This window comes from Ailuropoda melanoleuca, chromosome 10 (assembly GCF_002007445.2).
Source record: "Ailuropoda melanoleuca isolate Jingjing chromosome 10, ASM200744v2, whole genome shotgun sequence".
Lineage (NCBI taxonomy): Eukaryota > Metazoa > Chordata > Mammalia > Carnivora > Ursidae > Ailuropoda > Ailuropoda melanoleuca.
The window spans coordinates 101,701,202-101,725,391 of record NC_048227.1 but is presented as its reverse complement, the minus strand read 5'-3'; the positions used below and the strand labels follow the sequence as shown (position 1 = coordinate 101,725,391).

The 24,190-nt window shown below is 46.0% G+C and overlaps 1 protein-coding gene across 2 annotated transcripts in view; it reads right to left on the bottom strand.

Annotated features, from left to right (window-relative positions):
* Positions 1 to 24,190, bottom strand: part of FNDC1 (fibronectin type III domain containing 1) — a 233,544-nt gene that overhangs the window by 74,646 nt on the left and 134,708 nt on the right. The gene's annotated exons all lie outside the window — the stretch shown is intronic.

The following is a 24,190-nucleotide window of genomic DNA, read 5'->3' as shown; positions in this document are numbered from 1 at the left end:
AGAAAAATGAATTTGGAACCTCATGGAAGAAGAAAGAGGAAGGAGTGTTCTGTGACAACACGTGGATTGGTTAGTATGTGATTTTAATACCAGGTGAAAATTCTGAACACCATAAGCACAGATGATGCTAGCATACATCACTCGTTCCTCCCCAAATTGCCCCACTGCCTCAGGAGTACGATGATGAGAAAAGGAGAGAACTCATGTGGTCTCACTCAAAGAAATCCAAGGAATGAAAAAGAAGAGAATGAATCTGATGATTTCAAAGCAGTAAAGAAGGAGGGCCTACTTTGGAGACAAAAGCATGTTGTCAGACTTGAGCCAGGAAGCAAAACCCACAAGGCCTCCCCTCCCCAGTTCCAGGGATGAGGGTCCCATAAACCCACAATGGGAGAAATCACAGACAAGAAACCTAGCGCTCTCTGCAAAATTTTGAGTTGAGGAGATTGTACACACAGCACGCTGGTGACTTTTTGGGCATTTACTAGCAATCATGGCTACTCTTCAATAATTCTCATGTACCGCTCCTCGCCCACGAGAAACCTTCCAGGACTTACTTAGCCAGAGGACTGGGATTCCCTTCTCTTGGTTCCCTTTATTTCCCCCAAGGCTTCACTACAAAAGCCTCTCCTTCTTCTCTGCCCTCTGACTAACCAGCTCTTTCTAGGTGTGATCCCTATTTCCCCCAGCGCAGCAATCAGCCCCAGGAATCCAGTATTTCACACTGACCGAAAGCTGTGCAAGAGCAAAGTGAGGTTCCTCCCCTTCCAAAACTGCAAAGGGATGCTCATGTTGGGTGATTCTCCCAAGGAAGAAAACGAATGAATATGTGAATAATGTTTTTCCTTAGTTTGGTACCAAATCTCCCTTAAGGAAAGTCAGCTCCCAGACAGACAGCTGAAACAAGAGGCCAGTGACCCCTAAGCAACTGTCATGTTTTTCTCTTGGGCACCTGTGATTCAATCAGTACAAAACTGTCTAGGCCTAAAATGATTGACTTTCATTACTGATCATCTGGAAAGAAGAACAATTTATAAATATACTCATTGTTTGTCCCAGCCCTGCCTTGCCTCTATCCTTGGACCCAGCATAGAATTTCCAACTCGTACGAGAATCCACGTTCAAATGGTTGCATCAGCCCAGCATGTGGGGAGATATGGCAAACCTTCAAGGAGCTCCAGTAAGAGACGCGCAAAGTAAAGAGGGGCAAGGGGGAGATACCGCTGGGTTGCCAAAACCTAATGACTATCGTTTCACTGTGCTTGCACAATCGGAGCTTCCGACTGTGTCTGTGCACGAGTTGGTTCTCCTCTTGCCAATGGTCAAGTACCATCAGTGTGTCTCAACGCAATAATTGCCTGAGCCAGCATTCGTACGCTGAGAGAAGCCATATGGTGTGCAGCTAGTCAGTACCAACGGGAGAGGGCGATGGACAGGAGGAGGGGGTTTATGGAGTGTCTGCCCCCCACTGCCCACTGCTCTGAGTGCCTAAGCCCACGTCACATGAGTGTTCAGAACACACACCACCTGGGAGGTGTCATTTACTCCCTCCATATTGCAGGCGAGGGAAGAAGGCCGGGAGCAAGGTTAGGGTTCACCCAGAGTCACACAGCTGCACCAGAGCCGGAGCCAAACGCAAGCCCTGCTTCGTCCAGTTCCAAAGCCCAGCTCTCCCCACAGCTCACAGACCCTCAGAATCCGCCCCGGCTCAGATATGATCTGTGAGCACTGCCCTGGAAAATTAATTAATTTAGGAAGCCACCACCCGTCTAAAACAAATCGCAAGGCCTCTAGGGTTGGGTTTGCCACCATGCCACTTTCCTCTCTGGGGGGCACTCCCGCCCCCCCCACACCATCATGGTGTCCCCGTCCTCTGCCCCCTCTGGAAGGGATGGAAGAAGTGGATGATGTGCTCTCTCAGGGACATTTGCATTCTTATGACAAAACCTAAGACCAGAGACTATTCTAATTATGACATCTTAGGTCTCAGACAGTTACCTAATGAAGGTCATCTGTGAACACAAAGGCCTCTGGGAGACCTGGAAATCATAATTTCAAGGCAGCCTTCGGGTCAATCTCCTGAAGATCTCTCCTGAATTTACGGTTTTCCAAAGGCCTTAGGCTAACCTACCATGATGTTTCCTCCCACCCTCCCCCCAACACATGCAAACTGGGTCCATTAAACGAATCATATGGTGGCCTGATTAGCAGATATTTTCACTCCCTGGATTGTTATCAACTTTGATATTTCAACCTGATGTCATTTTTGGTGCTTCCTAGTGAACATCAGCTGTGCCCACTCAGAAGGAATTGGAAGAGAAGAAGGGGGCCTGGATAGAAAACAATCTTTGCTGCCACTCCAGCCCCACCCAGCACCCCTCGTGCCTGAGCTCTCAGCGAACTCATCGAACCAGCAGGCACAAATCAACGCGCACGCACTTGAATTACTTGACAGAAAGCTTCTTCTTGGGACTAGAAACGTGACAATATGTTCTATTCCCGGTGATCATTCTGTAGGTCTCCTGATTTCATTCCTTAAATGTGCAGTAAAGGCATAAAGGCTGTGAAATTTGTTTCCAGGTCTGCAGACAGCATTCTGGTTCTGTATTGTGGGATCAGTATTCTGGGAGCATAAGGATGAAATATGACAAAGTGATTCCTGATTTATTTCAACTGTTTTTTAGAAACTTAGACCAGACCACCCTCTCTGCTAGATAAATGCAACACATAACCTTTTGTAATAGTTTTCCGTATTCTCGTCTGATAAAGATGGTACTGGGTACATCCTTTAAAGCTATAAATCCCAAGAACTGCCTCTCTAAAAAGAAAAAAGGACAAACCCAAAGTCAGTACAACAGGAATTCTATGGCCCAACAGAGGGAACACGGGTGGTAACCTCACAGAGCCCGCAAGACAGGTTAGGGCCATGACAAGCTGTTTTTTCCTTCTCCCCAAGATACAAAATGAGGAAATGAGCAAAAGCTGCAGCCTAAGGGATGTTAGGCTAAGTAAAAAGAATTTCCTGTCCATGTCTTTTCCCATTTCTCCCCACTCAAGGCATCTTTCAACGGAGCAGATGGTAAGATGCTCCAGACAGAAGAAGGAAGCTAGCAGAGTCTGCTATGACTCCAGCAATTTCATACCATGAGAAAGTCACTTCCATAGTTCACGCCAGTAAACATTATCCAGATTCAGGAATATTTTGTCAGGTACCAAGTGGCAGTGGTATTTTGGTGATCTTTCAGACACCCAGACACTGCCAGCATGGACATTTCTGAGCTGTGGCTCCTATGAGACCTCTACTGGTTTGTTTGGGAACAGACAACAAGGACACAGCACCTAGAGTTGTTACTTTGGTCTAGGTCCAAACTTCAGGTCCTATCCAAGAGGGCTCTAGGAGGCCAGTTTGGTTCAAGGGTCAAAGTATGGATCCCTTTCTGCTCAAGAATGAATATCAAAATCCCAATGGCTCTGGAATGTCTGTCCTTGGAATATCTTCAGCTTCTGCAGAGTGACCTCGAGGGGTTCTCCAGGGCTGACAAATGTCCTCGAGATGCCAGAGCTAGGTTCCCAGGGCCAGGCTGCCCTGATCAACATCTGCAGGGCTCATTTCTCACAGTGGATGGGGGCATATAACCCACTTGCCCCTTGCTCACCTTCCCCCTCTGGCGTCTTTCTTGACGCCAGACATTGACCACCTGCCTGATGCTCACTTACATGGCTGACGGATCAAAGAAAAAGATTCTAGGAGGTTTTAGACTCACAAGGTCCACCAAGGATTTCCAACGCAAACACCTCTAAGGACCAGGAAGATCAAGCAAATAGTGAAGACATATTGGAGTGTTGTCCACTATGTCTAAAGGCACAGTTTAGTCTCACCCTGGATACAGATCTGTTCAAGGACTCATATCTCACTGCCAGACCTCCCTCTGTCCCCTGAGAGGCATAAAGGCTCTGAAAAAAACTGGCCTGGGTTCCAGAGAAGAAAGGAAGGCCCATCCCAGGATGGCTTCCCAGGGGAGAGTGGGATGCTACAAGGCTTTGGCTACTAGCAAAACTGATGACCACTGCATGTCTATCACTGACCTAACCATCCCAGACCAACAGTCCCCTCTGCCTATGTGATAGTCCCATGTTGAGTTCCAAATGGAACAGGTTCAAGGTGGAACTCAGTCTCGCACTTCTCATTGCCTTGCTTCAGACATCACCACCCATCCGTAAGTATACAGGCATTTCCAAAACGAATGAAAATACATATATTCCTAGAAAGAGAATTCTGTGAAGGGCTCTTCCTCAGAACAAAGGGAAGGAAAGTTCAGAATCAGTTGATAAAATGAATCAATGGTAAAAGTAATCCAAAATGGACACAATCCATGGAGAAATCATGCTTTGAAGATTGTGATTCAAAACAGTAACTGAATATTTCTGGATTCAAAGCGTTGCTTTTGCTTGTTTCTTTGTTTCATTTTACTTTTAAAAAATAACATAGTGACTTCATTATATTCTCTATATTGGCAAAAAATCAAACTATCAGGTTTATTATTGATAAACATTAGAGAGGGTGGATCTAAAATGGGACCGTCACCATGCTTCCTGTCTCCCTCCCCTCTCCACTTCCAGACCCTCAGGTGAACACAGAGGGGAGAGCCAAGCCTACAGAGCAGAACCCGTCAGGGCCGCTGCCTCATAGGCGGGGAGAAAGCAACAGGCCTGAGCCACAACCCAGTGCCGTCCCACATGGAAGCAGGAGAGGAGCCGAATGCAGCCTTCCTGCAGGAAGGCAGACCTGAAGAGGAGACTCACACGTCTGTGTTTCTAAGGCATTAATGCCGCAGAGTAGAGAAAGTAGACCAATGCAGACTGGGCTCTAACCACTCACCCCTCGGATACAGCAAGCCTAAGGGAGGACAGGGAGCACAGGATGAGGACAGAGGCCAGAAGCGAAACATGAGGAGAGGAAATCCTCCAGCAGGCTATTCCCTGGCCCCACTGGGCATGACCATTAACCCGAGGTCAAGTTGTGGCTGCCTCTTCAGAGTGAGGGTCAAGGCCACTTCCCCCACCTTCAGGACTAATCACTGTCCACTGGTATCCTCCTGGGGTAACAGATGGGATCCTTCCAGACCCCGAAAGGCTAGGAAATGAGGAAAGCTCGTTCTTTAGCCGACTCCAAAGCCACACTGACCTCTAGGCTGAAAATCCACTCCTGCCTCTCCTTTCCCAATCCCCTATTTTGCCCAGGCCATGATGTCCAAAATACCCCACCAGAGTTTAAGCAATGAGATGAAATATCAAACACATATTCTGATAATACAGTACCAGCAAAATAAAAATGTCCCAATTTCAATATAAGTCCTTCCCATCATGAAATTCCCATGAAAAATTTAGAGTCCAAGAGTGAAGCCTTCTGGGTCTTATAGCTTAAAATCTAAAGAAATTGAAGTCCAAGTTTCTTTCCGCTCTTACTTCCTGTTCCATCTCGCCTCGGCCAGAGGAGGTTCATCTAGTGCCCCGATGGGGTCAGGGCTCCCTCGGCAACTCCAGCCTCTGCCATCTTTCACTGGACCTGCTGTGACTTCTTCAGGACTCCCTGACATAAAAATAATCAAATCCAAAGTCTTCCATCTGCCTAGGTTCTTAAAGCGCCCCAAGTCCCTAAAATCTCTATAAGGCAGCAAATCCAAAACGTGCAGTGTAAAGGACACATATTTCTTTTACATATCCGATGAAGACCCCCCAACTCTGGTAACAGACTTCTGTTCACATGAGCTCAGATGTCTCTGGAGACTTCACTGGAATCATTCCAACTGGAGCCAGACCCTGGGCACTGCCTCTGCTTTCCAGCCATGAGGCTGTGGAGGGAGCATCATAGAATTGTTAGTGACAGCTCTCATGTCACATGGAGAAGACGCCAGCGACGGAGAGAGGATCAGGGGGCTGTTAGAACCTGGTTCTAGGGCTCAACCCCCAAGGCCAGCTCAACCCCCACACTACCAAACATACAGTTCCACAAAGCAATGAATTCTGGGACTTAAATGAGTTCAAGCTGGGTTTTTGGCCACTTGCAGTCAGACCCTGATGGATCAATCAAGATCTCTTCAAAAGCAAAAATAACTTTCTGAAGCTGCCCCAGTAGCCAGTCCACTTAGTCACAAAAGGCTGCCAGTGTGCAGACACACCCAAAAAAAATTAAGGCAAATACCAGCCAGGGATGGCTGCCATTCCTAGCTGAGCGCTCCGTGCAGCCCACCCCGTCTGGCAGTCGGTGCTGGGGAGCAGGAGCGGACAACCTTGGTGAAGAAGGAAATCCCCAAAGGAATGTTAAGAGCTTTTGAAATAAACTAGTCCCTTAAAACCCCGAAAATTCTAAAATTATTTCTTAAGTATACTGAGGAGTGCTCTTTAATGCAACAAAACCTTCATGTTCATGTCAGTCTCCCTACTTCGTCTTTGTTTGAAATGCAAGCTTTACTTTCCACTGGAAACCGCCAAATACTTCCCAGACTCTGAAATGAAGAAAACACAGATCTCGCTGCCACCATGAGTGTTTGACCAAAAATCCAATCGATAAGCCAGAAAAGGTTAGGATGTAAACTGTGGGGGGGGGGGAGTGGTAGGAATCAACATGATCTACAACTTTGAGACTATAATTCCAAGGAATGGTGGAAAAATTTGGCTCTGTCCATAAGATATAAGACAGCAAAGGAATAGTCACAAACGTAGAAATATCCAGATGGTTGGCAACACATGGGCAAAACACTGGAATGCCCAGCCAAGTTTTAATAATTTGTCAAATGGATAGAGTTATATTTGTCAAATAACTATGATGGTCCCCTAAAAAACAAACAACAACAACAACAAAACAGGGCGAGCACAGGTGGTTTTGCAATGGTGTGAAGTAAAACCGATACGAGTCAAATCTACATATGGTTGACTGCATTTTCCACCTGGAAGACGGGGGCTGGGTAGACACAGTCTGAGTATTAAAATAATGGCCTGGCTCCTCTTCTGACATTTCACAATATGAATGGGGTTCAATAAAAGTGTTTTCCACAGTTGGCATGGTTCTCTATGGATAACTGCTTAAAAAAATAAAACCTATGTCTGGGAGTCTAGGTCTTTGGAGTCTTTAAACTTAAAAAACACTCCACAGAGCTGAAAGAACTTTGCAAACAGAACCTCTGACCCCACCACGGGGGAGCCACACAGTACTGTCCTCGAGTCAGAGAGAAACACCAAGGCAAGCAGATTTCCTGGGTCCCTCGGGAGGTCGAGAGCAGCCAGGGCTCTCCAGACTTTATCCCTGGTTCGCATTCCTCAAAATCCAATCCATTTTCCCTTGTCACAACATGCTCCCCATGTTACTGGGTTCCACCCCCATGCCCAACGTGTCCCATCACGTTCACCTGCTAAGGGCATAGACGAGTAGAGTGAGAAACCAGAAGACTCAGAATGCCCCCGGGCAGCTCTGGCGTGTGGCTGGAGCACCCCGGCCTCGCTGCCCACAGAGTTTCCTAATGAACAGAGGGGCGAGCAAGGCCACTAGGCTCAGTGTGTGCTCTGCTCACCTCTCCCAGCCTCAGCTAAACCTGAGTTCCCTGCCCTCGTCCCCTAACCCTCAGGCATATTCCAGTATTTTGATCACAACAAAGCATCATTTTATTCAGACTAAATGGCCAAATTCACAGGCGTACATGCCAATGAGCTTATAAGGGCACTAGATGGTCACTGAATACAATTGTGAATCACATTTTTTCTCCATCAGCTCAAAGAAGCCAAATGGTGAAGCCATCCAAATCTCAAAACTCAAGCCACTGGCTAAACTTACGTAGAGTTTGTCTGAGTCCATTTCCATCCTCTCCAGACAGCTAGCCCCGCCATCCTCCACCTTAACTCGAGTTTCAGGTGCCCGCATGTCACACATCCTCATATGTGGCTTCAGGAAACTGCTCCCCTGGGTCATGGGGTGGGTGAGGGGGGAGTGCTGCACGTAAGCTGGTCATGTCCTAGGCTGCCTAGTACTCCTGCCAGGGCGTGGGGACTTCCCAAGGAAAGAGCCCCAATGCTGCATGGGCTACACTTTCTTTCCTGTGTCTTCTTCTCCTTAGGCATTGTCCCCCAAGCTCCCACACCTGCACCCAACAAAGGCTCATTCAAATGCCATCTCATTACCCTCAAGGGTTAATGGCTTTCTATGGGAAATTTCTGCCTAGAATGTTCTAGATTCTAGGTTGTTTATTTGTATTTGGGGAGAAAGTGGGGTGAAGAGAGGCAGAATATCTGTTAATATAGTTTACCTCACATTATGCCCTTTCATTATCTTCCTTCCTCCCTGTCAGCCACTTTGGGGAAGATCCATAAAGTAGAAAAACATACAAAATGGACAACAAAATGAAGCAGCAGGGAGTTGTTTCAAAACAAGCAGCAAGTGGCAAAACTAAAATGAAATTCTCAAGCCCAAAGAATACTCTTAAAATGAATCTGCCTTCTTCCTCAAGATGTCTTCTGAGATGTTTTTGTTTTTTTTTTTTTTTTGAGTTGAATTTTTATTAGTTTTACTCAAGAATGGCCAGTTTCTCAGCTAATTTACATCAGTTTAAAACTTGCACTGAATTCAGAAAGTGTCATGGCAGATCCATTCCCGGCTTCTTCTTCCCTTGCCTTCTTCCGCAATAGAAACTGGGATGCTAAACATTCATGACCCTTCAGCCTTCCCGGTAACTACAGGTGGTCATGTGATCAATTCTAGCCAATGACACCTATGAGGAAGTTACTGCTATCACTTCCAGAAAAGCATTACAAAGGGGTCAGGATCCACTGTCATGCGCTCTTGACCTTTTGTACCTTCCTGCTTTTCCCCACTCCGGGATGTCAACCTGACACCTAGCCATGCAGCAGCCATCTTGGAACATGAAGTGACAAGCCTGAGTATGACGACCTGGCCTGGGATGGCAGACTGGAAAAATGGAAAGATCCTGGTTAGCCTCTCTGCTCCTGAGTTTACTGATGAGTGAGATCAGCAGTTCTCTTACCTGTTTAGCCACTGTTCATCAGATATTGTGCTATCAGCAACCCAATCCATTGCTAACTGGTGTCATCATTTCTGGATCCATACAATAAAGTTACTTTTTCTCTTGATTTCTAAATAAGAGCTACTTTGTTTTAACTTTAATTTATTTCTCTTGTTGTTGTTAAAGGACCTGCTCTGGGAATTTAATTTTGACAATGTCAATGCTTTATTTGTCAGTAGGCCACAGACTTGAGTCAGTACATCTGTCCAGAAAATGATGCGGCCAAAAATTAGAGTAAACTTAACCCACAGAGCTGGCAGAATCCGATCATTAGGATTTAAAGTTTTAAAGCTCTTGGCCATTTTATTCAGGAACTAATGTAAGCAAAGCTACTGTTCCAGAGAAAAGACAAGAATGTTTCCCCATCTAAACCACTAGCTTTCCAGAATGATTTAGGGAAATGGAACTGGAGAGATTGGACAGATATATTTATTTAAGAAAAACAAAAACAATAAGAAAACAAGAGACCTGGAAGAGAAAATGCCTATGGATTGGAAAGGAATACAGGACTCATGCCTGCTGTTGACTGGCATCAGAGATCCCATTAGACACCAGTACTTTCCAGGTTTTTGTGGGATCTTTTGCACATTCTTCAAATTCAATCCGCAACTGAGAAATAGTTTCTCAAAGAATTACCATTGTTTGCTGGTCCAGCTTAAACTCAGCCTACTATAAAGTGCTTGACATACCAGCCAAAAAAAACTCCCTGAAAATTCATTCCTTTTCCCAAAATGTGAAAGTCATTGTCTAACTATGTTAAACACTTGGGTATTACTGTCACTGAAATCACCGCTCATCTTACTCAGAAACCTCCCTGAAAAATACCCTTAGAAGACAAGCCAAGCAAATGTTGTGGAGAGGCAGGTATGAAACAGAGTAAATGAGACAGACATGACCAGAAGCCACTGACCACATGGACCCAATGACAACCCAGACTGCTAATAATAATCACCTTTAAAAATATGCTTTCATATTTAAAAAATTAATATTTCAGATAATCACTTAATGGTTATGAATGGCCTAGGCAAATAATCTATCAATGAAAAGGAAAGAAATGCTCAACACACCTCATAAGAAAGGAGTTTAAGTTTTGTAGTGGGGCCATATATGATCAAGAAAAAATAGAGAGGGAAGTAAAGAAAAAAAGGAAATGAATATTTGTTATTTACCCATTTAGTAAGAGCCAGACATGTCATTTATTTCTACAAAAGACATATGTTGAACACCTACTGTGTGTCAGATTCTGAGTTAGGCACTGGGGACCCAGAGGTGATTAAAAAGAGTTCTAGATTACCGTAACTATCAGCTCTTGAATCTCCATAAAAACTGTATCAACTGTGCTTTGGTATCCACACTTTTACATATGAAGAAACTGAGTCTCATAAAGTTCAGCGACTCCCCAAAGGCACACAGCTAGTAAGTTACAATGGTTAAACCCAGACCAATCCAAAACCAAAGACCATGCTCTTTCTACTACTCTTTGTTGCCTCTCAGCTGCAGTTATAACTGAAAGGGATTAATGTAGGCCTGGAGAGAAATCAGGACCAAAGATATAAAACTGGAAGTTATTGGGGTGCCTGTGTGGCTCTGTTGGTTGAGTGTTCAACTCTCGATCTTGGTTCAGGTCTTGATCTCACAGTTGTGAGTTTGAGCCCTGCACTGGGCTCTACACTAGGCATGGAGCCTATTTTGAAAAACAAACAAACAAACAAAAACCAAAACAACAACAACAAAAAACCCCTAAAAGTTATCAGTGACACCAGAATTCATGAAGATACATGAGCTCATTGTGCTGAGTGAGCTCTTGTAAATACCAAGAAGAGTCCATGTTGCCAAACCCTCATCTCTTGGTCCTTGACTTTACTTACTTCCAACAACAGCTGAGTTCCTTCTCCCAAAGGTACCTCTTCTCCTGTCTTCCCTGACCCCACCATCACCTGCCTCCCAGGACACCACCCTCCCTGGTTCCTCTTCCACATCATTGGTCTCCTTTGCCAGAACTCAAATGTTAGAGTACTCCAGAGTCAGCTTCTGGCCCTCCCTCTTCTCTGCATGCATCCCCCCACTTCTCTCCCTCCTTAGCACATCTAGTCCTATGATAGCAAATACCACCCATACAATGATGGCTCCCAAATTTATGACTCCAGCCCTGGCTTTTCCTGGTTTTTTTAAGATTGTACTTATTTATTTGAGAGAGAGAGAGAGAGAGACAGGGAGAGCATGAGCAGGGAAAGGGGCAGAGGGAAAGGAAGGAGCAGATTCCACACTAAGCATGGAGCCTGACATGGGGCTCAATCCCAGGACCCCAAAATCATGACCTGAACTGAAGGCAGATGCTTATCCGACTGAACCACCCAGGCACCCCTGACTTTTCCTTGGAGCTCCAATGTGTCCAACAGTGTATGTGACATCTCCAGTGGAACCCAAAGAACATAGATGTCTGAAGGATGACTGGAAAGAAGACATTTTAATTTGAACCATTAATTATAAAGAGGTGAACCAGGAAAAAAGTTGCATCATGGATGACAGAAGTGGAGAGATTTTCAGGAAGAAGGGAATGTCTGTCAGTGCCAAGTCAAATAAAGCCTGAGAAGAGCCCATTTTTCTCCACTTATATTTAGGACAGGTCTACCCCCACTCAAGGCCTAAGAGCAAAGCAAATAGGTCATCAAAGTTTCTCTAGGAAAATATAAAACTGAATTACTTCCTTTTCAGAAGCTATGCTCAAAGGATTGATGCAAGAATAAAATGTGAAAGAAAGTCATAAAGCACTCAGCTAATGTGGGAAGAGGAAGAGCCACAGAAGGGCCGATGTCACCAATTAAAACCCAATAGAAAATGACTGAGCATGATTCCCAGTACCTGGGCTCTCGGGCAATTCTCCTTCCTCACGCAGCAGGGTGGGTTTGGGGTCTTCATTTTCTTCAACCTTAGGAAATAGTCTTTGAATTTTAAAATCTTAACAGTTGAAAGGAAATTTAGGTAATCTGATCAACTTCCCCTTTTCAATCTGCTTAACAATTCTGTACCTAAAACGGTCTTCAATAGTTTCCATGATTAGACAGGTCTACCTAGTCAAATTCCCCCATATTCCCCTCTCTTCAAAGGTAAATCTCCGTGAATATTTACTTCAGCTGGGTGAAGTTAGTATGAAGTTAGTATGAGTTAGTATGCAAGACACTGCCCTGGGAATACAAACGAATAAATTCACAGCTGTGTAAGGAAGGCAGTGGTCTTCAGGCTTCTGAGGGAAGCGCTGTACGGGCACATGAAAAGAAGAGTAAGGGTATCAGACGTTTAATATCAACCGAGTGCTACTAACGATGAACATTATCAGGGCTCAGAGGGTGAGGAAAGGAAGGCTTTCTCAAGTCAGGATGATCAGAGAGCAAAGTACAACATCGGTGGGATTCAAGGAGGGCCTTTGCCAGAGATTTCCCGCATGTGTGGGAGACCCGGCCAGTGCTTTCCACAGCTTGAATTCTTTTTTTTTTAATTTAAATTCAATTAACATATAATGTAGCATTGGTTTCAGAGGTAGAGGCCAGTGATGCATCAGTCTTATATAACACCCAGTGCTCACTGCATCCCCGTGCCCTCCATCACCCAGTTACCCCATCCACCCACCCTTGTCCCCTCCAGCAGCCCTCAGTTTGTTTCTTATGCTTAAGAGTCTCACAGCTTGAATTCTGAGAGGACATTTAATCAAGTCGTTTCTGTGACTCTAACCCAACCTGCCCTTTACCCTTGAAAATGCTCTGAATTGCTTCCTATAATGAAAACTCATTATAATTTCAGAGCGCCAGTGGACCCCACCGAATTCATCTGAGACTCCTAAACCAAAATCCTCCTGTTCTCCAAGACAGACATGTAAGCTGCTCAGACAATAGCCCGTGGCTTATCTCTAAGACTTCTTCCTTCCTAGGTATTAGAGTCAAACTTGGTGTTGACACAACTATAAAGTAAGACCAGCCTGGGACTCAGGGAAGTCGGGGACCATAGTGTCCTCTGCCCCTCTTTTCTCTTCCCCTCGGCTCTGGTTTGCTCAGATATCTGCAGGTACATATGTGGATTCTGAGAGTTATTAACCACAAGAAGAGGTTTCAATTCTCCCAGTCTACCAGAAAATAGTAGAAGGCAACTGTGGGGTGGGGTGGGAAAATGTGAAAAGACCGAGCAGGGCCAGGCATGCATTACAATAGAAAAAGGGCATGACATTTTTCTATGACATAAAGAATGTCAAAAAGTTTGATATTCCGTGAGAGAGCAAGGCCGCCTCACCTCACCCCCCAGAAGTCTTGACCAGAGACTACAATCTAGGTAAGAGAAGGACAGTGGTGCATCCCAAATTTTATTGAACAGGAAAAAAAAATAGAGATTGAGTGAATATTCAAGGGAGGCCACCAGGCAAAGTCCTCACACAAATTTGCTGATTTCTCTTGCTAATCTTACAATTTTATGCACGTCAATGTAAAAACACTGAGAACTTAACACTATACCTGACAAGGAGAAGTTGATTAGAAAGTACTAAATGTTTCCATATTGCTAAATATCACATTTGATGCCATTATTTACTGCTACATCAATCCTAACTTCATTATTAAGTTTCTGTAGCCCTGTGCCTCAGAGCCTAGCATAGTCACTGGTCACAGAAGATCTGAGTTAATTACTTAATTTCTTACTTTATGAATGAAGGATTCAGCCAGGTTTGATCTATGAATTAGGCCTACTGAATGTGCGTAGGTCTTTGGAACTCTGGGTTGACAGTTCAGCACGGCGTATGACACAGTGACTCATGTCTTCCTACGGCTCAACTACAGCCCACTACTGGAAGCTGCAAGGATTCTTTCACCTACTGAAAAGGAATCGTGTTGGTAGGCATACCATATGTTGTGGGTTGAGCTGCGTCTCCCCAAAAGCCATGCTGAGTGCTAATGCCCAATTCCTGTGAATGTGATTTGGAAATAGGGTTTTTGCAGATGTAATCAAGTGGAGATGACGTTATGCTTGATTAAGGTTGGCCATGATCCACTATGACCACTGTCCTTATAAGAAGACACACAGGGAGAAGACCATATAACAAAGGAGATAAGAGAATGGATGACACATCTATAAACCAAGAACATCAAGGATTGCTGGAAACCACCAGTCGCTAAGAAAAGACAAGGACGGAGTCTTCTCTAGAGCCTTCAGAGTATGGCCCTGCCCCACAGATTTCAGAATTCCAGCCTCCAGAACTATGAGAGAATAAATTTCTGTTGTTAAATCCACCCAGTTTGCAGTCCTTAGTCACGCAGCACTAGGAAACGGGTATACCATGTAAATATAATTCTTCACTCCAGCTGCTGATGGACTTCTGACATAAGCCAACACTTTTCAAAACTCACGGGCTGACCTCACAGGGTTATGGTAAGAGGGAGGCAGGTCACTGTCCCACACTTGCTGCCCCCACATATCCTGCTCTTGTCAGGTCATGTACATAAACATATTTGGTGTCTACCACATGCAATCAATACCAAAGAAAGCACACATCCAATCATTGACAAATATTTACTACGCATCTTCTCTCTGCAGGCAGCATAGCATTCCAGGCAATGAAGAGACTTAAGTGAACAAAACCAACAAAATGTCCTGCTCTCATGGAGCTTTTAGTCCAATGGAGGACAACAGGCAATTATCAACTTTGAAAGCTAAATACATGAACTATCAGGTGGGGCTAAACGTTGTGCAGAAAATAAAGCCAGGATAAGAAGTGCTGGGGAGTAGGGATAGGATTACACTGTTAAACTGGGGAGGAAGGGGTCACATAAGTCCTTGCGAGATGTTACATAAAGAACCTGAAGACGGTGAGGAATGTACCCATAGATGTTCATGGAAAGTTGTTTAGGCAGAGGGAACAGTAAGTGCAAAGGCACTGGGGCTGGAAGGTCCCTAGCACATTAGAGAACCAGCAAGGAAGCCAAGGAGCTGCAGCTGACAGTGAGGGAGGGCGTGGCATAGAAGATGATCATGTGTAGCCCCGAAAACTTGTTAGGATTTGGGTTTTTATACAAGAGAGATGGGGAGCTACTGTGACTTCTGTGACTTCATGGATTGTAAGAATCACTGTGGCTGCTGTTTTGAGAATAAAGTGTAGGGAGGGAGGGCGCAAGCAAGGAGATCACTGAGGAGGTTCTTGCAGTAATCCAGGTAAGGTGACCTGGACCAGGGTGGCAAGCAGTACTTTCCTGCTATGCCAAATTATATACCATGATATCTCAGAACATACAAAAATACTGGCAAGCTAACTAGTGATCTCGAGCAGAACGGGCGAAAATACTTCTTAAAAATAGGCTTTTACCAATCTCAAAAGGTGACATATTAAGCAATTCCATTTATATGACATTCTTGAAATGCCGGAATTACAGAGGTGGAGAATAGATTGGTGGTTGCCAAGGGCCGAGGTGGAGGGGAAGAAGGAAGGTGAACGTATATACACATACGACAAAATTACACAGGAATCCACACAAGGACGTCATACTGGTGAGATGGGAACAGTCAGTGGATCGTAGCAATGTCAGCTGCCTGACGGACCCTGCACTAGGGTATGCAAGATGTCACCTTTGGGAGACACTGGGGGAAGGACACAGGATATCTCTGCACTCTTTCTTACAACTGCACGTGACTACAACTACCTCAAAAATGACACTTTACAAAGCCGTTTAATGCCTACAGTGGCGTCCCAAACCCTGCCCCCTGTGCTTGGGGAAAAGAGCACGCCAGGGTAGACTCCTGATAAACGATCACCGAAAGCAGCCTTGGAATCCGAGCCGCCACACTGCACACTGCACCAGTCTCACTGCAGGACAGGCGCCCAGAGCTCTCTGTTTTCTAGGGAGAAGCATCCACGCGACACCATCACGGTCTGGAGAGACTGAGTATTCTCCGTAGGGATTTGATTTGATAAAACGCTGCCCCCGTGAGACGGTACCACGGAGAAGGCAGCCGGCCCAGCCGTCACCCCGCCAACAGCAGCCCCTGGTCGGGGGCTCCAGAGGGCCGCCCTCACCTGGCCTGGCTGTGGTTGCTGCTCCCCAGATCCTAGGAGACCACACCTGACTCTCGGGGTCCCTGGCCTCTCCCCCTGCCCAGCGCTGCAGGCTCTGGCTGCAGTGACTGCCGGTGGCATTTCAGCCCCAGACAAACGTGCCGTCCTCCCGAGGAGGCCATCGCTAGCTGGCGCAGCCGCAGCGCGGGTGCTTGGGGACCCGCCATCCACCCTCTGCCACGGACGGCACCGGCTCCTCTCTCTGGGTCCGCTGGCTCTAACCCACCACCTGTGCACCGCATACCAGCTTTCAGACCCCGGAGCGAGTGGATGCTTGGGTGGCCTTCCCAGTGGAGTGTCACTGTTTAGACTCTAAGAGCCTGATTTCCTCATTTCCGAGGTACCCACCGCCGCCGCCCCCACCAACTCCTAAAATTATTCAGAGCTTTTTCCGTTGAAAGTGCACTGAATTCTGTCCACAGAACCACCCTCGACCCCAAAGCCATTGTATCTGACTGTTCGGGGCTCCCATCTTAACCATAAAGTCTACCAATCTGCCCCCATGTAAAGGCATGAGGCTCATGGTAACTTGGAACTCATTCCAAAATGGGATTGTGCTAGAACATTTCAGATAGAATTGAAGGTAAAGACAGTTGTTAGGAGCTATCAGCTTGGTCTACAATGTAATGAAGAAACCCCCAAAGCCTCAAATAAATAAGCAGATATAAAAGAACACCCCCCCTGGCCTGACTCCTGCACTGTCCTCCACTCAGCAGCCGTGTGCCCCCCTCCCCCCACTATGGACACTCCTTCAATGGCCTTGGCTACTTTGGACTATGGTCAAACTCCAGGACCTTCCTGAGCTGATGACCAGGGCTGCTCTTCCAGCCCTGAATGCCACCATTCCCCCAGGGGGCCACGTTGCAGTAGCCACCAGAAAACACATGTTTCTTCAAACATGTCACGATGCTCCTTGCCTCTCTGTGCCTTCACACACACACGGCACAGTGTTCCTCCACCTGAAATGTCCTTCCTTGCCCTCCTTGCCTAACTAACGCCCACTCCCCTCCTCAAAACCCAGCTCCAATATGGCTGTCCTGATGTCCAGTCCGAATCCCCCGAGGGACTGTCCTAATACGCACCATGCTGTGTGCACCCCTCCCCCAACCCCCTCTGCCTACGCCTTCTGGATGGAGGGACTGTGTTTGTCAGGCTTTGTATCCCTGCATCTGACAAGCATTAATGCTGGCTGACTGACTGACTGAATGGATGGATGGATAGCCTTTAAATGGAGACTCACACAAAGTTAGAGCCCGAAGGGGCCCTTAGCGATGTCCATCGTCTGATCCCTCACTTTGCAGATGAGAAACAGGCCTGCAGAATTATGACCTGACCAAGTTCGCACAGTGCAACTTAGCAGCTGGGTCAGGTGAAGCCACTGTGGGTGAAGAGATGTAAAATAATCCCCAAAAAACAAATTCAAGCATTTAGAGAACACTGTTTTCTGAGATATTCCAAACACCTTAAAACGGTAATGCTCTTACAGTCCTCCCACCTCTGAGATGAGGATCTGTCAACCCCACAGATTAATGACTAATGTCTGTCAGCACTGCTCCTTGATCTAAATCGTCTGCTATAAACAAACCTCAATTCTGGGAACCCTGTGGTTGCAACACAAGGCTGACGGTCTCCATCATACAGATCAGGCCTCCACAGAGAACCACTGTACTAAACGCTGAAGGGTTTCTGTGACCAACTAGGCACAGAGCACTGATCTCAAGGGCAAGTTTTAACAGGAGCCACTAAGGAAGGAACACTGCCTACCATGAAGATCGTGCTTATGCCCCAATGCCAAATATATTTCATCACAGGGAACAGGTTCCCTGCAACTTTATCTGAAGTTAAGCCCTACTAGAGTTCAACATGCTTTGGTGCATGACAGGCTCATTTCTCAACAGCCAACGGCAGTGTTACTGGAGCGTAGACTTAGAAGGGTGTTCTGAGCAAATCAGCTCCCACCACCACCCCAAAGATAAAAACACGAGGAATTCAGCAAACACTAGAACAGGAGCTGGGTTGGTCTACAGGAAGCATGGAGGATGTGGATCCAGAAAACTGGGGTCCAAATCCTGGGATACCGCAGACTACATGGTTTGGGAAAATCAGCTAACTCCTTTGGGAAAATCAGCTAACTCCTGTGAACCCAGTTCCCTCGTGGTAAGGGGAGGACGCTACCAACTTCACAAAGTTGCCATGAAAATCAGATGATACGACATAGAGAGAAATGAAAAACTCTGTGGCACTTTTAATCACCAGTTAGTATTAAAAGGAAATTAAAATGCTCACCGAAGAACTCCACGCAAAAATGAAAAAAGAATTGTGTAGGTTATACCATATAGATTATGATGCTATTATAATTTAATCATGTCCTCCACATACAAGGGACCACAGCAGAAAAATGAGGACTAACATGAGCAGCTCCCCAGCTCTTTTGCTAGACTTTTACAAATCTGCCTTAAAACGTACATTACTCTCCCCAGATACAAAAAGCTTCCAGGGAGCTTAACGGGGAGAAACTGAGTCTGATTAATCAACTCACTCAAAACTGACTCGCAGTGCTCTGGAGGCCCGTGTCTTCCTCCAGTGTCCCTTGTCTCTCCCCACCTTCCAGCTGCTGCAGCTCCGGGGGACTGGCAGAGATGTCAGGGGGTCCCCCAGCGTTCAAGGGCTGCCGGCCCCGGCTTTAGCTCTAGGCTTTCGAGCTCCTCCTCACCAATGATCAGCTGAAAATTACTAAGAAGCACTCAGTTCCACTCTTAACGCATGCTTTGTCCTTCCTGACTTACTGTCTGAAGGAAGTTTTGAAGAGGAGCAAAGTTGACAAGGCAAACATTAAGGGAAACCCAAAGCAGATAACTGCACGTTTATCCTAATTTGCTTATCTCTCTAAAGCCACAGCTGCTGGGGCGCCAGTGCAAGGGGCCGGCGGGCGGTGGAAACGCCGCCAGAAGGCCAGCAGCGCCCTCTAAGGGCCGTGGAGCGCAAGCGCGGCCGCCCTCGGGGCCGAAAGAAAAAGGAAGTGGGGGATGGGGGGAAATGTGTCTTCCTCGTGACGTCACCTAACGCTCAGTGGCACAAAGATGCCTTGTTCAAAATTTCTAAATTTTAACCATCTGGCCCATATTGGAGAAATTTCCTTATTGAAAAATCAATAACCCAATTCCCCAAAATAGAATTAAATGCATATTCTTTGTAACAAGACAAGAATAAATTCTAGAAGGAAAAGAAGATGTTAGCTCGTATGTATAACGAATACCCCCATCCAAATGCCCTGATATGTGCTTACTAAAACTGGTAAAAGAAATAAGCAATATCTGTCCCTGCCCCCAGCTACCTGGCTCTCATCAAAGGCACCTAAAATTTCAGGTTCGGGTATGTTCTAACATAAATATTCTATGGTTTAACAAGTAAATATACGTATTTTTTCTCTCCTTTATTTGTATACCTTTAAATACTCACCTCTATATTTTCAAACTAAAATAAAGTCTGATAAGAGGTTTAATGATAACTTAAATCCCCAGTTCCATAGGAACAATGAAGAGAGGTTTGCTCCTCAATCAGTGAAGGGAAATGGGTCCTTCCTGAAATGTTTGCTGCTAGCCTCCCCCACCACCCTCACCCCTGCAGTAGCAGAATAACAGCCCCCAACGCTGTGCATCTCCCAATCCCTGGAACCTGCGAATACGTGACCTCACATGGCAAAATGGACTTCGAAGATGTGACTGAGTAAAGGACCCAGAGATGGGAAGATTATCCTGCATTATCCCGCTGGGACCAAGAGAACCACAAGGGTCCTCATAAGTGAAAGAGGGAGACAGGTAGGTCAGAGGCAGAGAAGGCGATGTGTGGGAGGGAGTGGAGTGATAGGACTGCTGGGAGGGGCCGCTAGAAGAACATGGGCTCCTCTAGAAGCCAGAAAAGGTAAGGATCAGAGTCTCCCCAAGACCCTGCGGAAGGAACACAGCCCTTCATTTTAGCCCAATGAGACGCACTTCGGACTCCAGACTTCCAGAACTACAAAATAAAATACTTGTGTTGTTTTACCACTAAAATTGTGGTAATCTATTACAACAGTAAATAGAAAACTAATACACCCACACACACACACACACACACACACACTCCTCACCTCCTCCCCTGCCTGTTTTCAGGGAATGGGCCTTTATGACTTAACTAGAGATATGAATGGCCCTGGCAAGACATATTGATAATGCTCTGGAACCGTCCAGGGACAACTCCCCAGGGGCACAAATCGTCACTCTGCAATTCTGTTAGGACCTCTGATTCCACAGTACCAAAGTGCATGCATCGAGCAGTTCTTTCATCTGGGTGGGCTCAAGATAAAAGGAAACGGTATATCCACCCTCTCTTCTCAGAGAGGACAGAAGTAGGAGGGAAACCCTGCACAGCTGGGTGTAGGTTGGGCCACAGGAAAACCCCTGAGGACTTCTGGAGATGGAAGGAATCTTTCCATTCACTTGGACCGATAGAGACTGACTAGCTGGCCCAGGGCTGGTCACACAGCGTGTGAATGACACAGCACTGAGACACCCAGCCAGGCACCTTGATGGGGGACCTCTTTCTGTCTCAGTGGTTATCAAACTACCTAGTCTCTGGATTCCTGTCAACTCTTAAATTAATGAGGATCTCACAGAGTGATATCTATGTGGGTTTTATCTGTTGTGATCTACTGACCCAAAATGGAAAGTAGGCACATGTTCCTGTGCATGTACTAAATCATTTAAAAATAGCAGCAGGAAGCCATTTCATGTTGGCATTAAAAAAACTGTATTTTATGAAAAAAAAAACTGTTTTCCAAAACAAAAAGAAAGAGTGGCATTGTTTTACACTTTAGCACATCTCTTCAATAGGAGACAGCAGGACGTCTTCTCCGCTTACGCCTTCGGTCTATTACAATATGTTGTGGTTGAAGTGCCTGAAGAAAATCCAGCCTCACACAGCTCTGTACTTGGAGAAGTATCTTAACAGCCTTGTGAATCATTCTGGAAGATCTTTGGTACTACACCAAAACTCATCAAGTAGCAGGTGCTTAAAGGGCAGTCGTGATGTGGAATCCGAAACCATATGAAGAATTTTTCACATTTTGTTACATGAAAAATCCACTGGACTGTCTTGCACTTTGGCTAGATCTTTTAGTCAGGCAAGATTTGGTAACTTGCACTGGCCACTTGGAATTTACTGGTTCACTTGGTTATGCAGGTCATCTAAATGCCAACATTGTTAGAAAAGTTTTTAAGCATTGGGAAGCTTTCAAATGATGTTGGAGATGACTTGGCAAAATTCTAGTTTTCATCTGAAAGCTCAAATGTTATCACTGGCAAGACATACTATCAGTTATTTTACTAGAAGTGACAGGCCCCCTTGTTCATCTTTGAGAAGATGTCTGCCAAATACCCAAGTTTGTCTGTGGTCATTCTTTCTGGTAAATATGGTCGGTGTGCCATGAAAAAAGAAGGTAGTTCAGCTCACAACTCAAACTATCACAGAAGAGCTTTTCCTCAGGACTACCTCAGGATTACCAGGATTTTCCTCAGGATTTTTCCTCAGGATTACCACTGAACTTGGGCAGCCCGCAGAAGTACTTTATGTCCCTTTCCCATTCCATCACACAGAATATTAAAAAGACATGCATTCAAGGGTAGAGATTTGGTAAAATTAATAATTTTTGCACGGGACAATCTTAATTGAAACTGGCATATCTTTTCTTCACTTCAATGACTACTAGTTCATTACAGCGCCAATGCCTCGATTCACCAGCAGTTTCACCCACGAAGCTTTCCACCCTTGCTGCAAACATCAACACAGTACCAAAAAAAAAAAAAAAGGCAAACAGTATCTTGGCATTTCTTTGAAAATAGTTTGACCTTGTAGATTCCCTGAAAGGGTATTTAAGTTCTAAAGAAAAAAGTTAAAGTCACCCATAACCACCCTAAGGTAACTGCTGAAAAGTCTGTGAGTGTGTGCGTCCTCACATTTTTAGAGATATGTATCCTATCGGACTGGCAAATGCCACCATAATCTTAATGGTTGCCTAGCACTTTATTGTAGGGATGGATGGCGGAGGCTTCACTTGCTTATTTTGTTTTATGTTTCAACGGACCACCAAGGTAAAGGGTTTCTTTAGATCTTCAGTATGCCCTGCAAATCTCCTCTGTTTTAAGAAAAGTTCCTCTGAGCTGTGGTGGCCTGCCATTTAGAGTGGATCCGGGTGCTTTCTTTATAGGGTTTCTGGCCCCCAAAGGTTTGGGGGGGGCAGGCAAAGGCTTGACTCAAGGAGCTTGCTGGGCCCGTGCATTGATTCAGCCAGAGAAGGAGTGGTGTGTCCATGGCCTTGCTGTCAGACCCAGAATCCAAGTCTGGAGCAGTGACTGTAGCTATGTGCGGCAGGACAGACAGGAAGCCTTCCAGAGGAGCAGATGAAATAAATTATGGGCCCCATGATTTCTTTCACAGCACTGGGGAGCTATCTGCAGATTATATCTGTTTCTTTCCTTCTATTAATTGCATTTAAATGCCGTAGATATTCATTTCGGAATGTGCTGGTCCATTTCTAGTCTGATCATCATTTTACTACAAATCCCACGTCAACACAGTTGAGAGAAGTGCCAGCAAGCATTCCAGCTCCCACATTCCACAGCTCAGTGGATTTACAGAGCAGGAGGCAAGACAAGGAATAGCAGGGAACACGGCAGCGTTTCCGCAGCTGCCACAAAGCACCCTGACTCCAGGCACCCACAAATGTAACCCACTGGGCAGGTGGCAGAGGGATCCAGCAGGAGTGAAGCTGGAATCGTCATGAAGCCAGTTTAGCATTATTTCCAGTGCCAGCCCGTTTTCTGAAACAAAAACTCTTTCAACATTCAGAAAATTTAATTTAGGGGGGAAAAAGCCACGGGTGGTAGGTGGGGAAGTTGAAAGGCTTTAAAAGAGTTTTATTCTTGTTAACTACTGCACCAAATAGTCAGTGAATGCTTTCCTAGAGATTGCTAACAGAGGAAAACAAAATCTACCAGTGGCACTGCCTTGCATGAAGAAGTGACTTCCGGCATCCCACCATGTGGCACCAACCTGATGCAGATGTCCCCACCAAAAAGCACTGCAAGACAATGCGACCCCCCAACTGTCCCTCATTTCCCTTTTTCAAAAGGGCAATAGGGACACTAGATAGCATCATAAAGCAAGCAGCCTTCCTTGGAATCACATCTGAATTTTTATAACCCAGCTGGGAGTGAATAGTATCAACAAAAATGTGGACTTCTTGGGTTCCTACAAACTGATGACATAAATAAAAGCCACACCGTTTCAAGTGTGAAAATGCCTGCACAGGAGGTGGGAACAAGGGCCACCTAAGGCTTAGGGATGAAAACCCCACCACAAGCTTTAACTCTCTGCGGGAAACCTTCAAAAAAATCTGACACCAGCACGCTGGCATTTTCGGAAAAGCGCTGCTCACACTTCAGCCCCGAAAGAAAGCATCCATCCCATCTCCAGTCCTCAGTCTCTTCGGGGAAGGGCGAGCTTCTCCCGAATCGGCTCTCGCACTTTCCTCTCCCTCCTCTCAAGACCAAGGTCTTCTCCCAGCTCCAGAGTTCCCACCGGGAGGTACTGGCCTCCTTCCGAGCGCCGCCAATGCTTGGGCGCCGAGGTACCCGACCGCCCCCGGGCAGCTCGAAGCTTTTCCCCGTGCGCTTTTAGAAAAGTCCCCCCTCCCTGCCTCCCTGCTGGCCTCCGGAGTGCCACCCTCCAACAGGCAACCCTACCTCGGGGCAGGTGAACCGGAGGAAAGGATGCCCACGGGGAAACATCACCCCCACCTCCACCGCAACGCAGAAGGGTCGCTTTTTTCTTTTCTTGTTTGTTTTTTTTAATTTGCCCTACTCTCTTGGGGGAAGTTAGACTGACTGCTCGAGTCTCTGGACTCCGGGGCGTTCGACGGCAAAGTTGAAACCAGGGCACTGAGGGCCCCGGCACCAACGGTGTCCCCACGTCCGCCTCCCGTGCGCGAAGCGCC